This window comes from Ranitomeya variabilis, chromosome 1, assembly GCF_051348905.1.
Source record: "Ranitomeya variabilis isolate aRanVar5 chromosome 1, aRanVar5.hap1, whole genome shotgun sequence".
Lineage (NCBI taxonomy): Eukaryota > Metazoa > Chordata > Amphibia > Anura > Dendrobatidae > Ranitomeya > Ranitomeya variabilis.
The window spans coordinates 646,029,340-646,051,138 of NC_135232.1; the positions used below are offsets into that span (position 1 = coordinate 646,029,340).

The 21,799-nt window shown below is 44.6% G+C and overlaps 1 protein-coding gene across 3 annotated transcripts in view; it reads right to left on the reverse strand.

The window, feature by feature from the left end:
• RGS6 (regulator of G protein signaling 6) overlaps nt 1-21,383 on the reverse strand; it is a 758,999-nt gene extending 737,616 nt beyond the window's left edge. For all 3 annotated transcript variants that reach the window (XM_077261994.1, XM_077261976.1, XM_077261983.1), the window contains exon 1: nt 21,096-21,383. The gene's annotated coding sequence lies outside the window, so the exon portion shown is untranslated. The remainder of the gene's footprint in view (nt 1-21,095) is intronic.
• Between the last annotated feature and the right edge of the window lie 416 nt (nt 21,384-21,799).

Below are 21,799 nucleotides of genomic sequence, written 5' to 3' on the forward strand. Positions count from 1 at the left end.
ACCCTTAAGAGAGGAGGGCTGAGTCCAGTCACAAATAGCTTGCACCTTGACGGGATCCATCTCAATGGAAGAGGGAGAAAAAATATACCCCAAAAAGGAAATTTTCTGGACCCCAAAAACGCACTTAGACCCCTTCACACATAAAGAATTAGACCGCAGAACCTGAAAAACTCTCCTGACCTGCTGGACATGAGAGTCCCAGTCATCAGAAAAAATCAGAATATCATCCAGATATATTATCATAAATCTATCCAGAAAATCGCGGAAAATATCATGCATAAAAGACTGGAAAACTGAAGGGGCATTAGAAAGACCAAAAGGCATGACCAAATACTCAAAGTGGCCCTCGGGCGTATTAAATGCGGTCTTCCACTCATCCCCCTGCCTGATCCGCACCAAATTATACGCCCCACGAAGATCAATTTTAGAGAACCACTTAGCACCCTCTATACGAGCAAACAAATCAGTAAGCAATGGCAATGGGTATTGATACTTAACAGTGATCTTATTCAGAAGCCGATAATCAATACATGGTCTCAAAGAGCCGTCTTTTTTTGAGACAAAGAAAAACCCAGCTCCCAAGGGAGAAGAAGATGGACGAATATGTCCCTTTTCCAAAGACTCCTTTATATATTCCCGCATAGCAGCATGTTCCGGCACAGACAAATTAAACAAACGACCCTTTGGATATTTACAACCCGGTATCAAATCTATGGCACAATCGCACTCACGGTGCGGAGGTAACGACCCAAGCTTGGGTTCGTCAAAGACGTCTTGATAATCAGAGAGGAACTCAGGGACTTCAGAGGGAATGGACGACGAAATAGAAACCAAAGGTACGTCCCCATGAATACCCTTACATCCCCAGCTCAACACAGACATTGCTCTCCAGTCCAAGACTGGGTTGTGAGACTGCAACCATGGCAATCCCAGTACCAAATCGTCATGTAAATTATACAGCACCAGGAAACGAATAATCTCCTGGTGATCCGGATCGATACGCATGGTTACTTGTGTCCAGTATTGTGGTTTATTATTAGCCAATGGGGTGGAGTCAATCCCCTTCAGAGGAATAAGAGTCTCCAAAGGCTCTAAATCAAAACCACAACGATTGGCAAAGGACCAATCCATAAGACTCAGAGCGGCGCCAGAGTCAACATAGGCGTCCGTGGCAATGGATGACAAAGAACAAATCAGGGTTACAGACAAAATAAACTTAGACTGAATGGTGCCAATGGAAACAGACTTATCAAGCTTCTTTGTACGCCTAGAGCATGCTGATATAACATGAGTAGAATCCCCACAATAGAAACACAATCCATTCTTCCGTCTAAAATTCTGTCGCTCGCTCCTGGACAGAATTCTATCACACTGCATACTTTCTGGCGTCTTTTCCATAGACACCGCCAGATGGTGCACCGGTTTGCGCTCCCGCAGACGCCTATCAATCTGAATAGCCATTGTCATGGACTCATTCAGACCTGCAGGCAAAGGGAACCCCACCATAACATCCTTAACGGCATCAGAGAGACCTTCTCTGAAAGTTGCCGCCAAGGCGCACTCATTCCACTGAGTAAGCACAGACCATTTACGGAATTTTTGGCAGAAAACTTCAGCTTCGTCTTGCCCCTGAGATAGTGCCATCAAAGTTTTTTCTGCCTGAAGTTCCAAATGAGGTTCCTCATAAAGCAAGCCCAAGGCCAGAAAAAACGCATCCACATCGCGTAACGCAGGATCCCCTGCTGGCAATGAGAAGGCCCAATCTTGAGGGTCACCCCTGAGCAAGGAAATCACAATCCTAACCTGCTGAGCAGGGTCTCCAGCTGAACGAGACTTCAGGGACAAATAAAGCTTACAATTATTTCGGAAATTCTGGAAGCTAGCTCTATTCCCTGTGAAGAACTCCGGCAAAGGAATTCTCGGCTCAGATACCGGAGCATGTACCACAAAATCTTGTAAATTTTGTACTTTCGTGATGAGATTATTCAAACCCGCAGTTACACTCTGGAGATCCATTATTGTCAGGTGCACACAGAGCATACAGAGATTAGGAGGAGAGAGAGAAAAAAGACTGCAGCAAGGCAGACTGGAGGAAAAAAAAAAAAAATTCCAGCAGACTTCTTATAACTCTCCTTTCTCAACCTGGGTCTTTAACACTTTATTGGCCGGTCAAACTGTCATGATCTCTGCAGGCAGAGATCATAGCAAGCCTATAGAGGGACAAGCTCTCGGAAGATGGAACTATACTGACCATGAACTAAGCCTGCCGCGCAACTAGAAATAGCCAGGTAGCATTTCCTATTTATCGCTAGATGCCCAGCTCTGGCCTAAGACCTAAATAGCTAGCAGAGGGAAATATAAGACCTGGCTCACCTCTAGAGAAATATTCCAAAGAAGACAGTAGCCCCCACATATAATGACGGTGAGTTCAGATGAAACAACAAACGCAGCAGGAAAATAGTCTTAGCAAATTTGAGGTCCGCTTACTAGATAGCAGAAGACAGATAGTATACTTTCATGGTCAGCAGAAAAACACTAACAAAACACCATCCAGAGATTACCTTAAACTCTGGCATTAACTCATAACGCCAGAGTAGCAATCCCTGATCAACGAGAGCTTTCCAGACACAGTAACAAAACTTCAGCTGTGAACTGGAACAAATAGGCAAAACAAAACATGGACAAAAGTCCAACTTATCTAGAAGTTGTCTAGAAGCAGGAACAAGCACTGAGAGGCATCAGATAACATTGTTGACCGGCAAGAAACCACCAGAGAAATGAGCTTAAATAGCGACACCCACTACTGATGGAACCAGGTGAAACAGGAAAGAGGATGACAAGTCCAATTCCACAAGCGGCCACCGGGGGAGCCCAGAATCCAAATTCACAACAGGCCTGTTTCTGGGCAACACGGACTTTCAACTCCCTCCAAAGGTTTTCTATGGGGTTGAGATCTGGAGACTGGCTAGGCCACTCCAGGACCTTCATATGCTTCTTACGAAGCAACTACTTCGTTGCCCTGGTGGTGTATTTGGGATCATTATCATGCTGAAAAACCCATCCACGTTTCATCTTCAATGCCCTTGCTGATGGAAGGATGTTTTGCACTCAAAATCTCACGATACATGGCCCCATTCATTCTTTAATGTACACGGATCAGTCGTCCTGGTCCATTTGCAGAGAAATAGCCCCAAAGCATGATGTTGCCACCTCTGTTGTGAATCTGCTTTTGGGCTCCTTCTGGTGGTGGCTAGTGGTACTGGTGACTCGGGTGTGTTTTCTTTCTCAGTTCACCTGTTTTCATCAGTAGTGGGGAGTTCCTATTTATTCCTGCTCTTCAGTCATTGCCTTGCCGGCCATCAATGTAACCAGAGCCTTTCTGTTGCATGTTCCTGCTCCTAGACTACTGATCAGCTAAGTTGGACTCTTAGTCCTAAGTTTGTTTGCATTTTTTGTTCCAGTTTACAGTTATATCATTCTCTGTAGCTGGAAGCTCTTGTGGGCTGAAATTACCACTCCGGTGTCATGAGTTGACACATGAGTCTTAAAGTAATTTCAGGATGGTATTTTAAAAGGGTTTTCAGCTGACCGTGCAGTTCCCTTTTGTATCTTTCTACTATCTAGTAAGCGGACCTCGCTTTGCTGAACCTACCTTCATACTGCGTATGTCTTTTCCTCTGAACTCACTGTCAATATATGTGGGGGGCTTCTGTCTCCTTTTCGGGGGAATTTCCCTAGAGGTAAGCCAGGTCTGTTTTTTCCTCTACTAGGGTTAGTTAGTCCTCCGGCTGGCGAGAGACGTCTAGGGATAAAACGTAGGCACGCCCCCCGGCCACTATTAGTTGTGTGGTAGGTTTAGCTCACGGTCAGCTCGAGATTCCATCACCCAAGAGCTCGTCCGTTATTTATGTGTCCTGACGTTCCCCTGCCATTGGGAACCATGACACACCTCCATGCTTTACAGTAGGTATGGTGCTCTTTGGATGCAACTCAGCATTCTGTCTCCTCCAAACACAACAAGTTTTTTATTTTACCAAACCTTTCTACTTTGGTTTTATCAGACCATATGACATTCTCCCAGTACTCTTCTCGATAATCCAAATGCTCTCTAGCAAACTTCAGACAGGCCTGGACATGTACTGGCTTAAGCAGGGGGACACGTCTGGCACTGCAGGATATGAGTCCCTGGCGGCGTAGTGTGTTACTGATGGTAGCCTTTGTTACGATGCCCCAGCTCTAAGCAGGTCATTCAGTAGGACCTCCCGTGTGGTTCTGGGATTTTTATTCATCGTTCTTGTGATCATTTTGACCCCACGGGGTGAGATCTTGCGTGGAGCCCCAGATCGAGGGAGATTATCAGTGGTCTTGTATGTTCCATTTTCTTATGATTGCTCCCACAGTTGATTTCATCACACCAAGCTGCTTGCCTATTGCAGATTCAGTCTTCCCAGGCTGGTGCAGGGCTACAATTTTGTTTCTGGTGTCCTTAGACAGCTCTTTGGTGTTCACCATAGTAGAGTTTGGAGTGTGACTGTCTGAGGTTGTGGACAGGTGTCTTTTATACTGATAACAAGTTCAAACAGGTGCCATTACTACAGGTAATGAGTTGAGGACAGAGGAGCCTCTTAACCCCTTCATGATCTTGGGATTTTCCGCTTTTCCGTGTTCGTTTTTCGCTCCCCTCCTTCCCAGAGCCATAACTTTTTTACTTTTCCGTCAATATGGCCATGTGAGGGCTTATTTTTTGCGAAAGAAGTTATACTTTTGAACTACATCATTGGTTTTAGCATGTCGTGTACTAGAAAACGGGAAAAAAATTCCAAGTGTGGTGAAATTGCACTTGTTTTTTGTTTGTCTTTTTTACTAGGTTCACTAAATGCTAAAACTGACCTGCCATTATGATTCTCCAGGTCATTACGAGTTCATAGATACCAAACATGTCTCTTTTATCTAGGTGGCGAAAAAAAATTCCAAACTTTGCTAAAAAAAAAAAAAAATTGGTCCGTTTTCCGATACCCGTAGCATCTCCATTTTTGATGATCTGGGGTCGGTTGAGGGCTTATTTTTTGCATGTCGAGCTGGCATTTTTAATGATACCATTTTGGTGCAGATACGTTCTTTTGATCGCCCGTTATTGCATTTTAATGCAATGTTGCGGCGACCAAAAAAACGTAATTCTGGGGTTTCAAATTTTTTTCTCGCTGCGCCGTTTAGCTATCAGGTTAATCCTTTTTTTTTATTGATAGATCGGGCGATTCTGAACGCGGCGATACCAAATATGTGTAGGTTTTTTTTTATTGATTTATTTTGAATGGGGCGAAAGGGGGTAATTTAAACTTTTATATTTTTTTTATTTTTTTCACATTTTTTTTAACTTTTTTTTTTAACTTTTGCCATGCTTCAATAGCCTCCATGGGAGGCCAGAAGCTGGCACAACTCGATCAGCTCTGCTACATAGCAGCGATCATCAGATCGCTGCTATGTAGCTTAATAACAGGCTTGCTATGAGCGCCGGCCACAGCTAGCCGTGATCATTAACCATAGAGGTCTCAAGTACCTCTATGGTTACCATTCTGATGCATCGCCGACCCCCGATCATGTGACGGGGGTCAGCGATGCGCTCATTCCTGGCCGGATGGCCGGAAGCGCCAGTTAAATGCCGCTGTCAGCGGCATTTAACTAGTAAATAGCGTCGGGTGAATAGCGATTTCACCCACCGCTATTGCGGGCACATGTCAGCTGTTCAAAACAGCTGACATGTCCCGGCTTTGCATCAAAGCGGGGGATCTGACCTCGGACGTACTATCCCGTCCGAGGTCAGTAAGAGGTTAAAGAAGTTACAGGTCTGTGAGAGCCAGAAATCTTGCATGTTTTTAGGTGACCAAATACTTATTTTCCACAATAATTTGCAAAATAAATCTTGCAAAATCAGACAAGCTGATTTTCTGGATTTTTTTTCTCATTTTGACTCTCATAGTTGTGGTCTACCCATGATGTCAATTACAGGCCTCTCTCATCTTTTTAAGTGGGTTAACTTGCACAATTGGTGGCTGACTAAATACTTTTTTCCCCACTGTACTACAATCAACAGTCTATGAATAGATCTGAATGCAACATCAGCATTAGGGTACCGTCACACAGTGCCATTTTCATCGCTACGACGGCACGATTCGTGACGTTGCAGCGTCGTATGATTATCGCTCCAGCGTCGTAGACTGCGGTCACACGTTGCAATACACGGCGCTGGAGCGATAATTTCATGACGTATTTGCGATGTAGAAGCCGTTGGTTACTGTGCGCACATCGTATACAACCTGTGTCACACGATGCAATCATGCCGCCACAGCGGGACACTAGACGACGAAAGAAAGTTTCAAACGATCTGCTCCGACGTACGATTCTCAGCGGGGTTCCGGATCGCAGTAGCGTGTCAGACACTACGATATCGTAACGATATCGCTAGAACGTCACGAATCGTGCCGTCGTAGCGATGAAAATGGCACTGTGTGAGGGTACCCTAAGGGAACCTTTCATGTCTTTTAACACTATCATCCTGCAGATATAGGGTTAATCTGCAAGTTAATTGTATTATGAAGGTGCCAGCCATGGTACTGAAAGCGCGGCACCCAGGAAAAAGAAACTACTTTTATTTCTCCAAGGAGCCGCTGCCTTTCAGTCACGTGGGAGTTTCCGGACCAGCTACAGTCACCGCTAACCACACAGAGAGCATCAATTGTAAGCATACCCCCAGCCCTGACATTTTATACACAATAGAACATAGAACACGGATCAGGAGTTCAAAGACATTTTACACTTAATTTGAGAAAATGAACTTGTGCAGAAATTAATGGCAGCGACACATTTCCAAAAAGTTGAGATAGGGTTAACAAAAGGCTGGAAAAGTGGCCCTAATTAAAAAAAATTAAAAAAAAAACGCTAGAGGGTCAATTTCCAAGTTTTAAAGGGAATCTGTCACCTACTTTTCCGTATATAAGCTTTGGCCACCGCCATCAGGGGCTTATCTACAGTATTACAGCATGCTGTAGATAAGCCTCAGATGTAACCTGAAAGATAAGAAAAACAAGTTATATTATACTCACCTGGGGGGGAGGTCCGGTGCGGTCCGGTCCGATGGGCATTGCGGTCCGGGTCCGGCGCATCCCATGTTCATGGGATGAAGCCCTCTTCCTTGCTTCCTGTCGTGGCTCCTGCGCAGGCATACTTTATCTGCCCTGAGGAGGGCAGCGCAAAGTACTGCAGTGCGCAGGCGCCGGGCCTCTCTGACCTTTCCCAGCGCCTGCGCACTGCAGTACTTTGCGCTGCCCTCTACAGGGCAGATAAAGTACGCCTGCACAGGAGCCGCGACAGGAAGCAAAGAAGAGGACATCATCGCATGAAGATGGGAGGCACCGGACCCAGACCGCGACGCCCATTGGACCGGACCGCCCCCCAGGTGAGTATAATATAACTTGTTTTTCTTATCTTTCAGGTTACATCGGGGGCTTATCTACAGGATTACGGAATACTGTAGACAAGCCAATGATCGCGGTGGCCGAAGCTTATATACGATAAAGTAGGTGATTCCCTTTAAGTTACTTGACTGTGGATAAAATGAGCTTGCTGGAGAGGCAGAGTCTCTTAGAAGGAAAGCTGGTCACAGGTTCACCAATGTCTAAAAATCGTGGAGATATCTCATAAAAAATGTTCCTCAAGGAAAGATTGCAAAGATTTTGAATATCTCACCATCTCAAGTACATAATATCATCAAAAGATTAAGAGATTTGATAAATTCATGTGCAAAAGGGACAAGGTTGAGGGTCAGTAATAGATGTCCATGATCTATGGACCCCCAGGCACCATCACATTAAGCACAGATATGATTTGGTTGTGCAAATCACTGCATGGTTTCAGGAATACTTCCAGAAATCATGGTCAGTGAACACAGCTCGCTGTGCAATCCACAAATGCAAGTGATAGCTCCATTATTCAAAGAAGAATCTGTATAACATATTTTTTAGACTATAAGATGCAATTTTTTCCTCCAAAAATGTGAAGGAAAATGGGGGGTGCATGTTATAGTCTGGATGTATCTGCTCTGGCTGCGGTGGGGAGGTGGGGGAGCGGCAGAGGCTAGGCAGAGGGTCACAGGAGGCAGGAGATGGCTGCTGTGGCTAACTCCTGTGCCCTCTGCTAAAGAGAAATGACTATTCACTAAATTACACACCCATGGGCGTGGAGGGCAGTGAATATTCATATCTCATTAATAGCCGACATGCTGTTATCTAGCAGCCGGCTTCCTGCAGCTGCTGGGCGTTCGCATGTGCCTGCTACTTAGCAATGAATATTCATTGCTCTCCACTCCCATGTGTGGAATGCAGTGAATATTCATTCCCTTTAGTAGTTGGCACACGTGAACGCCCGGTGGCTGCAGGAAGCTGGCAGCTGCGGCTAACACTGTGCCCGCTATTAAGGCAATGAATATTCACTGCTCCCTAGGCACATAGTCCTGGTGTGGCAGGCAGCGAGTATTCTGTTAGCTGTCCTCGGCTTGTAAGGAGCGCACTGTGTCTCTGCCACGCACTGCTTACAAGTATAAATCAGCTGCTGGCATTGGAACAAGATGCTGCGAGGGAGCGTAGGAAGGTAAGTAGGATGGTTTATGGTTTTTTTTTAATGTTTTTCTGATGGGGCCATGGATACCAGGATGGCGAGGTGGGCCAATCATACAGGGATAAGGATGGGGCTATGCATATCAGGATGGAGATGGGGGGGCCTTTAATACCAGGAAAGTTATGTGGGGGACCAAGCTTACCAGGATAGGGATGAGGGGGTCATGTCTACCAGAGTGTTGTGATCCGCTTTTTGGGCTCCCCTAGTGGTGGCTGGTGGTACTGGAGACTTGTGTGTTCTTTTCTGTCTCAGCTCACCTGCTTCCATCAGTTTTGGGAGTTCCCTATTTAGCCTTGCTCTCCAGTCACTTCCTTGCCGGTCATCATTGTAACCTGAGTTTTTCAGTTGCATGTTCCTGCTACCAGTCTGCTGATCAGCTAAGTGGACTCTTGTCCTTTTTGTTTTGTATTTTTTGTCCAGTTTACAGTTTGTCTTTTCCTGTTACTGGAAGCTCTTGTGGACTGAAATTGCCACTCCTGTGTCATGAGTTGACACAGGAGTCTTAAAGTAATTTCAGGATGGGTTTTTGAAAGGGTTTTTCAGCTGACCGTGAAGTCCTCTTTTGTATCCTTCCTCTATCTAGTAAGTGGACCTCGCTTTGCTAAATCTACCTTCATACTGTGTATGTCTTTTCCTCTGAACTCACCGTTAATATATGTGGGGGCTACTATCATCTTTGGGGAATTTCACTAGAGGTAAGCCAGGTCTGTTCCTTCCTCTTCCAGGCGTAGTTAGTTCTCCGGCTGGCGCATGGCATCTAGGCAGCCGTAGGAATGCTTCCTGGCTACTGTTAGTTGTGTGGTAGATTTAGGTCACGGTCAGCTTGAGTTTCCATCACCCGAGGGCTAGTCTGTTATTTTGTGTTTCTGATGTTCCCATGCCATTGGGGAATCATGACAGTATGACCGGCCACTGTTAAAGTAATTGGCAGAAGAAAGGAGAGTAAAAGAAGTCTGTAGATTTTTTTTTTTTTTCCTCACATGTTTGCTACTTAGTTGGCTCAGTTGTATTTCTGCTCTATTTACAGCCTTGCCTTTCTCTCCTTCTAATCCTTGAATGGCTCTGATCTCTCCGGTTTAAGGATGGACTCTCAGAGTTTGGCTGCAGGTTTAAATAATCTTGCTACGAAGGTTCAGAATTTACAAGATTATGTTATATGTACTCCTATTTCTGAACCTAAGATTCCTACACCAGAGGTATTTTCCGGAGATAGATCTCGGTTTCTGAATTTCAAATGTAATTGTAAATTATTCCTTTCTCTCAGACCTCACTCCTCTGGAGATCCTGTTCAGCAGGTTAAGATTGTGATTTCTTTGCTGCGAGGTGACCCTCAAAATTGGGCATTTTCATTGACACCAGGGGATCCTGCGTTGCTCAATGTGGATGCGTTTTTTCTGGCTTTAGGGTTGCTGTATGAGGAACCTAATTTGGAGATTCAAGCTGAAAAAGCTTTAATAGCCCTGTCTCAAGGGCAAGATGAAGCTGAGATATACTGCCAAAAATTTCGTAAATGGTCTGTGCTTACTCAGTGGAATGAGTGTGCCCTAGCGGCAATTTTCAGAGAAGGCCTTTCTGATGCCGTTAAGGATGTCATGGTGGGGTTTCCTACGCCCACAGGTCTGAATGAGTCCATCACAATGGCGATTCAGATTGATCGGCGTTTGCGGGAGCGCAAACCCGTGCACCATTTGGCGGTATCTTCTGAAGGGACGCCAGAGAAAATGCAATGTGACAGAATTCTGTCAAGAAGCGAGCGGCAGAATTATAGGCGCAAAAATGGCTTGTGCTTCTACTGTGGTGATTCCGCGCATGTTATATCAGCATGCTCTAAACGTACTAGGAAGGTTGACAAGTCTGTTTCTATTGGCACTTTACAGTCTAAATTTCTTCTGTCTGTAACTCTGATTTGTTCATTATCAGTTATTACCATGGATGCCTATGTGGACTCTGGCGCCGCTCTGAGTCTCATGGATTGGTCCTTCGCCAGGCGCTGTGGGTTTGATTTGGAGCCTCTGGAAGTTCCTATACCTCTGAAGGGTATTGATTCTACACCTCTGGCTTGTAATAGACCACAGTTCTGGACGCAAGTGACTATGCGTATGACTCCAGACCATCAGGAGATGATTCGCTTCCTCGTGTTGCATAATTTACATGATGTGTTAGTGCTTGGATTACCATGGTTGCAATCTCATAACCCAGTACTGGACTGGAAAACTATGTCTGTGTTAAGCTGGGGATGTCGGGGGGCTCATGGGGACATACCTTTGGTTTCTATCTCGTCATCTATTCCCTCTGAGGTTCCGGCATTTTTGTCGAATTTTGGGGATATTTTTGAAGAGCCTAAAATTGGTTCTCTCCCTCCCCACAGAGAGTGTGATTGCGCCATAGATCTGATTCCAGGCAGTAAATTTCCAAAGGGTCGTTTGTTTAACCTATCTGTACCTGAGCATGCTGCCATGCGAGAGTATGTTAAGGAGTCCCTGGAAAAGGGACATATTCGTCCTTCTTCATCACCTTTAGGAGCTGGGTTTTTCTTTGTCTCTAAAAAGGATGGCTCGCTGAGGCCTTGTATTGATTATCGACTCCTGAATAAAATTACTGTCAAATATCAGTATCCGTTGCCGCTGCTTACTGATTTGTTTGCTCGCATAAGGGGGGCTAAGTGGTTCTCCAAGATTGATCTCCGTGGGGCGTATAATTTGGTGCGAATTAAGCAAGGGGATGAGTGGAAAACCGCATTTAATACGCCTGAGGGCCACTTTGAGTATTTAGTAATGCCTTTCGGCCTTTCTAATGCACCTTCAGTTTTTCAGTCCTTTATGCATGATATTTTCCGTGAATATCTGGATAAATTTATGATTGTGTATTTGGACGATATTTTGATTTTTTCTGAGGACTGGGAGTCTCATGTTCAGCAGGTCAGGAGGGTTTTTCAGGTCTTGCGGGAGAATTCTCTGTGTGTAAAGGGTTCTAAGTGTGTTTTTGGGGTTCAAAAGATTTCCTTTTTGGGGTACATTTTTTCCCCTTCTTCTGTTGAGATGGACCCTGTCAAGGTTCGGGCTATTTGTGACTGGACGCAGCCTACTTCTCTAAAGGGTCTTCAGAAGTTCTTGGGCTTTGCTAATTTTTATCGTCGATTTATAACTGGTTTTTCTGGTGTTGCTAAGCCTCTTACGGATTTGACTAAGAAGGGTGCTGATGTTGCCAATTGGTCCTCTGCCGCTGTGGAGGCCTTTCGGGAACTTAAGCGCCGCTTTTCGTCTGCCCCTGTGTTGCGCCAGCCTGATGTCTCTCTCCCCTTTCAGGTTGAGGTCGATGCTTCCGAGATCGGAGCGGGGGCGGTTTTGTCGCAGAAAAGTTCCGATTGCTCAGTGATGAGACCTTGTGCGTTCTTTTCTCGAAAATTTTCTGCCGCCGAAAGAAATTATGATGTCGGTAATCGGGAGCTTTTGGCCATGAAGTGGGCATTTGAGGAGTGGCGTCATTGGCTTGAGGGTGCTAGACATCAGGTGGTGGTTTTGACTGATCACAAGAATCTGATTTATCTTGAGTCTGCCAGGCGCCTGAATCCTAGACAGGCACGCTGGTCGTTGTTTTTCTCTCGGTTTAATTTTGTGGTCTCATATCTACCAGGTTCTAAGAATGTGAAGGCAGATGCCCTTTCTAGGAGTTTTGAGCCTGATTCCCCTGGTGATTCGGAACCTACAGGTATCCTTAAGGATGGGGTGATATTATCCGCTATTTCCCCAGATCTGCGACGTGCTTTGCAAGAGTTTCAGGCGGATAGACCTGATCGCTGTCCACCTGGTAGACTGTTTGTTCCTGATGATTGGACCAGTAGAGTCATCTCGGAGGTTCATTCTTCTACGCTGGCGGGTCATCCTGGAATTTTTGGTACCAGGGATTTGGTGGCTAGATCCTTCTGGTGGCCATCTCTGTCTCGAGATGTGCGTGTTTATGTGCAGTCTTGTGATGTGTGTGCTCGGGCCAAGCCTTGTTGTTCTAGGGCTAGCGGGTTGTTGTTGCCCTTGCCTATTCCGAAGAGGCCTTGGACGCACATCTCGATGGACTTTATTTCTGATCTTCCTGTCTCTCAGAGGATGTCTGTTATCTGGGTGGTGTGTGACCGTTTTTCTAAGATGGTTCATTTGGTGCCATTGCCGAAGTTGCCTTCCTCGTCTGAGTTGGTTCCTTTGTTTTTTCAAAATGTGGTTCGCTTGCATGGTATTCCTGAAAATATCGTTTCTGATAGGGGTACCCAGTTCGTTTCTAGATTTTGGCGGGCATTCTGTGCCAGGTTGGGCATTGATTTGTCTTTTTCGTCTGCCTTCCATCCTCAGACTAATGGCCAGACGGAGCGAACTAATCAGACTTTGGAGACGTATTTGAGGTGTTTTGTGTCTGCGGATCAGGATGATTGGGTTGCCTTTTTGCCGTTGGCGGAGTTTGCTCTTAATAATCGGGCTAGTTCGGCCACTTTGGTTTCCCCTTTCTTTTGCAATTCGGGGTTTCATCCCCGTTTTTCTTCTGGTAAGGCGGAGTCTTCGGATTGTCCTGGAGTAGATGCTGTGGTGGATCGGTTGTATCGGATTTGGGAACAAGTGGTGGACAATTTGAATTTGTCCCAGGAGAGGACTCAGCGGTTTGCTAACCGCCAGCGTCGGGTTGGTCCTTGCCTTCGTGTTGGGGACTTGGTGTGGTTGTCTTCCCGTTTTGTCCCAATGAGGGTTTCTTCTCCTAAATTTAAGCCTCGGTTCATCGGTCCCTATAGGATTTTGGAGATTATTAACCCTGTTTCCTTTCGTTTGGACCTCCCGGCATCTTTCGCTATCCATAATGTGTTCCATCGGTCGTTGTTGCGGAGATACGAGGTGCCGGTGGTTCCTTCTGCTGAGCCTCCTGCTCCTGTGCTGGTTGAGGGTGAATTGGAGTACGTTATAGAGAAGATCTTGGACTCCCGTATTTCCAGGCGGAGATTCCAGTATCTGGTTAAATGGAAGGGCTATGGTCAGGAAGATAATTCTTGGGTAACTGCCTCTGATGTTCATGCCTCGGATTTGGTTCGTGCCTTTCATAGGGCTCATCCAGGTCGCCCTGGCGGTTCTTGTGAGGGTTCGGTGCCCCCTCCTTAAGGGGGGGGTACTGTTGTGATCCGCTTTTTGGGCTCCCCTAGTGGTGGCTGGTGGTACTGGAGACTTGTGTGTTCTTTTCTGTCTCAGCTCACCTGCTTCCATCAGTTTTGGGAGTTCCCTATTTAGCCTTGCTCTCCAGTCACTTCCTTGCCGGTCATCATTGTAACCTGAGTCTTTCAGTTGCATGTTCCTGCTACCAGTCTGCTGATCAGCTAAGTGGACTCTTGTCCTTTTTGTTTTGTATTTTTTGTCCAGTTTACAGTTTGTCTTTTCCTGTTACTGGAAGCTCTTGTGGACTGAAATTGCCACTCCTGTGTCATGAGTTGACACAGGAGTCTTAAAGTAATTTCAGGATGGGTTTTTGAAAGGGTTTTTCAGCTGACCGTGAAGTCCTCTTTTGTATCCTTCCTCTATCTAGTAAGTGGACCTCGCTTTGCTAAATCTACCTTCATACTGTGTATGTCTTTTCCTCTGAACTCACCGTTAATATATGTGGGGGCTACTATCATCTTTGGGGAATTTCACTAGAGGTAAGCCAGGTCTGTTCCTTCCTCTTCCAGGCGTAGTTAGTTCTCCGGCTGGCGCATGGCATCTAGGCAGCCGTAGGAATGCTTCCTGGCTACTGTTAGTTGTGTGGTAGATTTAGGTCACGGTCAGCTTGAGTTTCCATCACCCGAGGGCTAGTCTGTTATTTTGTGTTTCTGATGTTCCCATGCCATTGGGGAATCATGACACTAGAGATAAGGGAGACGTGCTTACTAGGCTAGGGATAAGGGGGACATGCCTACCAGGCTATGGACGAGGGGGCAGTGCATACCAGGATAAGGATGAGAGGGTCATACATACTAGGATGGGGATGAGGGGGCCACGCATACCAGGAAAGAGATGAGGGGGCCATGCATACTAGGATAGGGATGAGGGGGCAGTGCATACAGGATAGAAATGAGGGGGTAGTGCATACCAGGATAGAGATGAGGGGGCAGTGCATACCAGGATGGGGATGAAGGGGCTGTGCATACAAGGATGGGGCTGAGGAGGCTGTGCATACCAGGATAGGGATGAGGGGGCCATGCATACCAGAATAGGGATGAGGGGACCATGCATACCAGGAAAAATACGGAAAAAAAACGGATCAACACTGCCATCTTCTCTGTGTCAAAGATCACTTAAAATGGTATTTGGAAAAATGGAAAACTGTTTGGTGGTCATATGATTAAAAATGTGAAATTCTTTATAGATGCTTTGTCCTACAGACTCATGAGGTGAGGGACCATCCTGATAATATGGTGCTACATTAGTGCCTATGATATGGGCATGTTACACATTTTGAGAGGCACTATCAATGCTGAGCATTATATAGAGGTGTTAGAACAACATAGGCTCCCCTCCATCCAATGTGTATTTCAGGGATGATTTTGCATATTTCAGCAACACAATGCTAAACTAAATACTGCATCTATCACAACAGCATGAATTCACAGAAGAGTTTGCATGAAGAACCGGTCGCCTGCCGTCTAGACCTTTCAGCAGTAGAAAACATTTGCCACATTAGGAAATGAAAATAAAAAAAAGACCCAGAATTGTCGAGAAGGTAGAATCCTATATTGTACAGGAATGGGACAACAGTCCTCTCCCAAAACTCCATCAATTGGTCTCATCACTTTCCAGACTGTTGTAAATAGAAGAGTGGATACTACACAATGGTAGATGTGGCCCAATTCCAACTTTTTGGAGATGTGCTGCTACCATCAATTTGTAAATTAGTTAATTTTTTCAAATGAAATGGAAAAATTTCTAATGTTCAACTTCTGATATTGTTCTATTGCAAATAAAATAAAGCTATAAGAGATTTCTAAGTCATTTTATCTTTTTTGGCATTGGAGTTGTATTTTAATTTTGGCTTTTTCCAAAGTCCTGGCCTATCCCCTCTCCCTGTGTCCTCCTATTTGCGTGCAGTCAGATGGCTTATAACATGGACAATAAACGCATCGCAGTGCATGGACTGGCCGGTGGCTCTCCTGACCCAAGCTGTCACACTTGGGTCAGGAGAGCCACCGGCCAGTCCGAGCATTGCAATACAATCGTCATCTGTGTTATACGTCCGTCTGACTGGACCCTGCAGTTCGAATGCGCCCTTAAGTTGCGAGTTGGACATACGTCTTACTAACTTTGTTTTTTTCCCACTTTAGGATTATACCAAACACTGTTGACCCAAATTATTTAAAAGTTACTAGACTAAATGAGTGAAGCAAATCCTTAGACCTTGGTCCAGCAGCAACTTTGACATGAGCACCGTGGACCTCCTCCTATCTATTCTGATTAGATTACCTGATGCAACTTTTGAAAGGGAACCTGTCATGTCGTTTGTAGCATCTAAAGTGTCCCCAGTGTGGTGTTAGTTATGCAATGTGAAGTGAAGCTGTGAACTAAAACTAACTTCAGTGCGCACGTGCGGTGAGCCACTCGTCACATAGCATGCGTGGATTGCAAATGGACAATGCGCAATTACTGGTTAACAATTACATAATGCGCAAGCGCGGCTCCAATACACACTGTGTAAGTGCTGCAAAATAATAAAAACTGCGCGCACACAAGATTTACAGTGATGTCTACGCCGGGAACAAACCTGACAGAACGCAATGAAGCGCACCCCTGTGATTAAACGAGTAGGTAACATATAAAAAAAAGCATTTTATATAGTTGTAAGAACTACAGCGGTGACATTAATGGAAAAAATGTGTTAGGCTACGTTCACATTTGCGGTCAGCGCCGCAGCGTCGGGCGCCGCAGCGTCGCTGCATGCGTCATGCGCCCCTATATTTAACATGGGGGCGCATGGACATGCGTTGTGCTGCGTTTTGCGCCGCATGGCCGCAAGCGTTGGACGCAAGAAACGCTTCAAGTTGCAGCGTTTTAGCGCGCGTTTTGCCGCGTTTTTGTTTGCGTTGTGCGCTGCGGCGCCGACGCTGCGGCGCACAACGCAAATGTGAACGTAGCCTTAGTGATGCACATTGCATCACTAACACTGCACTTGGAAAAAAATGAGTTAGTGATGCACATTGCATCACTATCACCGCAATCGAGAACACTTTGTATGCTACAAATGACATGACCGGTTTGCTTTAAGTATTTGCCTTATAGACCATTAAAGGGTGCTGGTTCTATCATCCGCATATTTTTCCATATGTGTTGCGTTACATTGTTACATATGACGGCTATTTTTTTTGCGGGACGAGTTGTACTTTTGACACCATTCATTTTACCACAATCTACTAGTAAAATGTCAAAACCAAGTTCAAATTTACAAAAAAGCAAAAACAAAATGCAACTGACTGTTTTTAGGAAATAATTTATAGAGGATAGAGTGGATGGCAAAAATGACCTGGCAACATGACTCTTCTCATCAGTATGATTATGTTGATACCAAACATCCATTTTTTTTATTTTCACAGTAAAAGAAAAAACTGAAGAAAAAAATATTAATTTTGTAAAAAAAAATTAAAAAAAATAAAAAATAAAAGTTTTCTTGTGTCGCTGTTTTCTGAGACCTGAAACATTTACATTTTTTTTTTACCAATAGCACTGCGCAATGGTTTATTTGTTTGTGGGGCGAGACAATGTTCGCAGTGGCGTATCCGGGGGGGGGGCAGCCGGGGCATGTGCCGCCTGATGATGCGGTGGTCCAAGGAGGCTCCTCGTCGGTGGCATTCTGCCGCCCCCACACTGAGTTACTCACCAACTCCTGGCGGCGCGGTCCCGCAGGTCTCTGGTTCTCTGATGCCGCAGCTTCTTCCTGTACTGAGCGGTCGGTCATATGGTACCGCTCATTACAGTAATGAATATGCGGCTCCACCTCCCATAGGGGTGGAGCCGCATATTCATTACTGTAATGAGCGGTAATTGTGACCGCTCAATACAAGAAGAAGCTGCCGGCATCGGGGAAGCAGGGACTGCACCGTGCCAGGAGCAGGTGAGTATAACGGGGAGGGGAGCGCTGCGCGATATTCACATGCTCCTCGTTCCGCCGCTGCTCCGTCTTCAGCGTCCTCTGCAGTGATGCTGAGGTCAGAGGGCACGGTGACGTGGTTAGTGCGCGCCCTCTGCCTGAAAGTCAGTGCAGAGGACGCTGAAGATGGAGCAGTGCCGGAACGAGGAGCAGGTGAATATTGAAAGTGCCGGGGGCTTGAGCGACGGAGAGGTGAGTAAGTGATTTTTTTTTTTTTATCGCAGCAACAGCAAATGGGGCAAGTGTCTGTATGGAGCATCTTATGGGGCATAATCAACGTTTCTGCAGCATTATATGAGGCAAATATATTTATGGAGCATCTTATGGGGCATAATCAACGTTTCTGCAGCACTATATGGGGCAAATATATTTATGGAGCATCTTATGGGGTATAATCAACGTTTCTGCAGCACTATATGGGGCAAATATATTTATGGAGCATCTTATGGGGCATAATCAACGTTTCTGCAGCACTATATGGGGCAAATATATTTATGGAGCATCTTATGGGGCATAATCAATGTTTCTGCAGCACTATATGGGGCAAATATATTTATGAAGCATCTTATGGGGCCATAATCAACGTTTCTGCAGCATTATATGGCGCAAATATCTCTATGGAGCATCTTATGGGGCCATAATTAACGTTTGTGCAGCATTATATGGCGCAAATATGTTTATGAAGCATCTTATGGGGCCATAATCAACGTTTGTGGAGCACTATATTGGCCATTATTAACATTTATGCAGGATTATATGGGGCTCCTGATTCAATATGGATATTCAAAAACACTTAACCTACCGCTGGCTCAATTAATTTTACTTTTATTGGTATCTATTTTGACATTATGGGGATTCAAGAATGTACCTTGGCTTGGTCATACAGTTTCAATAGAGTTAAGGTTCAAATGGGGGAGGTGTGGGGGGGCGCCAAACTGATCCTTTGCCCCGGGTGCAGGAAAGGCTAAATACACCTCTGATTGTTCTAATTGATATAATTTTGGGTTAGACTTAAGTTGACTGCATAATAGTACAGAACAATATAGACAAGATGTCTGCATGGGCAATAATATGCAGTAGGCGTTTAATGTTTAATGTAATAATTCATGTAGGCCACAGTAATCGTATTGCTGGATATACATTCAATGGAAAAATACTCAGGACTACAGAACAGGAGAAGGTTATTTTAGTTACAAGTATTGCTTTCACATTGTGTTCTGTGCCCACTTTGGGGCATATGTTCGAAATCCCCCGCAAAACAGGGTCCATCCAGATACGCTTGCAGAAGGGGTCATAGCATATGTTGATGACATCATAGCGAATGTCCACTCTATCGTGCATCATTTTTGGGAATGTACGACTACAGAAGATGGACACTCAGACGTAGTAGACTGCATTTGAGCGTCCACATCGTGCAGGCATACACTCCCAATAAAATTGCATGGCAGAGCCCAGACAGAGACACAGAATGCAATGTCCTTATCCCAACAGAGATCACTAGGTAATAAAACAAAAATCTTTAAAAACATGAAATATTTTAAAATAAAAAAAATGATGGCAAAAAAAAATAATTGAAAGTTCGGGGCCCATGGTGTATGTCATATCTGTGTAATCTGAGTGTATGTTGGGCGGAAACTGTATGTTGCATTTTTAAAGGATTTGGACACAATTTGTTTTTTTTCTTACTACTTACTACTAAAATGCATTTAAAAAGGGGTTTAATACTTTTCTAATAATTAATGGCATTGTGTGTTATACCATAATCTCTAATTGATTGATAAAGGTTGAACTTGATGGACCCAGGTCTGTTTCTACCTATAACTTTTGTATAAAATATAAAAGCCCTCCGACTCATCAAGACTGGAGTTTTGTACAACAGTCTTAATTACACCAAATATAAATATCACAGAAAAACAAAAAGCTGTGTCCAATGTTAAATCCTCAATACCATCCTGAGTGAAAATAACACACAGATAGTTGAAAGTATATAATATCACAGAACATACATTTTAATATACTTCAAACATTTATTATTACAACAAGTCAAGAACAACCGAAATAAGTATTAAAGGACATTTTAGTGACAAGTTGTCATCATCTAAAAAAACACATTAATCCTAAGCCACACACACGGATAAATATATTAACTCTACAACTGAACAGCTATAATGATCTCCCATTTCAAGGACACAACACAGATGTAAAAGAAAAACTGAAACAAAAACACAGGTCAATGACAATATAAAGAATCCATCACTATCCTGATACTATAATGGTTCTGAATAAACCTTGTTGGTTTTATACTGACTACGGGATTGAAATGAGTCATGTAAAAACTAATTGCAAAATGAATCTAACACAAATGTGAGAACAGCATAAAAATAAATATGATGCTACCAAAGGACAAACATCTCACAACCAAACTCGAACCATTGATCATAAAACAGACAGAGTTGGTTACGACATAGTAGTTCTGTAAACCTTATCGATCTTTACCTGTAAAGTAGCATTTAATTGTGCAAATCCTTGAAACATTTCCTCTCCAAAAAATTAAGAGCATTTTCACACCTGGTAATTGTGGAAAAGTAAATATAGCATAAAACATGGATATGTATTTAGAGACCATTTACAAATAATGGAATGGCACCTACTTGTCAATATTTAAGACATTTAATTCAGCAGGTTGTAATAGGAATTGTTACAAGAAGTCGGCAAAGGGTAGATTCAGTCATCATTACTATTTTGTCTGTATTATTATTTTAATCATTCTATACTTCTATACACAGACATTAAAGCTCGCCCATCGCCCCCCAAACCTCAGACATGATCGTTAGGCTTTACAGACAGAATACAATCAGCTATGAGAGTCCTGATATACTGCAATCCGGCATCTGACACAAATTAAAGGAGCATGTAGGAGCATTGTTAAATTCCAGGATGATACCAGATTACCACAACCTATGATTGCAGGCTGACTTATTCCAACATGCATCAATGGCAGACAGAGTAATCACTCCCCCCACCCCACAAGACAAAGCAGCAGTGCCATACCCCAACACTACACATTCCTGCACAGGCAGCACCCCCTCCTGGCATCTCTATGGCTGCCATGGTACATGGGATCTATGGTTTGGATGTGTCTGTTGCTTTATGTTGTAGCTGCAGAAAGGTGGGACATATAAATGTATAAAGATGATGGAATACATGATTGCATGTGCATGAGAGACCCACACTATGATGGAGTCCTCATTCTGGGGTGTGATACATTGTAACCCAGCTGGGATTACCTTAGCAACCAGAGAATCCGCTTCTCCTCCTCCTTCTCCAGCTGCTTCCTTCTGCTTTCTCTCCTTTTTTTATTTTTCCTCTATCACAGGCTGATGGAAGCTCGGTGCATGGTTCCACTGACACTTGGGGAGCTGCCCCAATACCTGTTCAGTCCAAGGAAGGTGGTGGGAAGGCAGCCTGAGGGTCCCCCGGAGACAGGTCCATCCCTATGTGTGCACAAGAGCTGCTGAGGATGGATGGGAATAAACAGGGCAAGCAGCTTCCCACCTCCTCCTCCTCTCGCTGGGAAGATGCTGCAGTAGCTACAGCGCCCTCTGCTGGAGAACTGTGCAAAGAGGCGCCGCGGAAGCGCGCCTGTAATAACAGTCATGACGCCGGGAACGCGCTTACACAGGAGGTATAAGTGGCAGATGCAAGTGATGCCTGAAGTGTCCACGCAATATGCTCCTGTCAGGACCTCAGCAGACGGGTGTATATGAGGTAGAATGACGTCAGCAGACGGGTGTATATGAGGTAAAATGATGTCAGCAGACGGGTGTATATGAGGTAGAAAGATGACGACAGACGGGTGTATTGTATATGAGGTAGAATGACGTCGGCAGATGGGGGTATATGAGGTAGAATGACATCAGCAGACGGGTGTATATAAGGTAGAATAACGTCAGCATACGGGTGTATATGAGGTGGAAAGATGTCGGCAGAC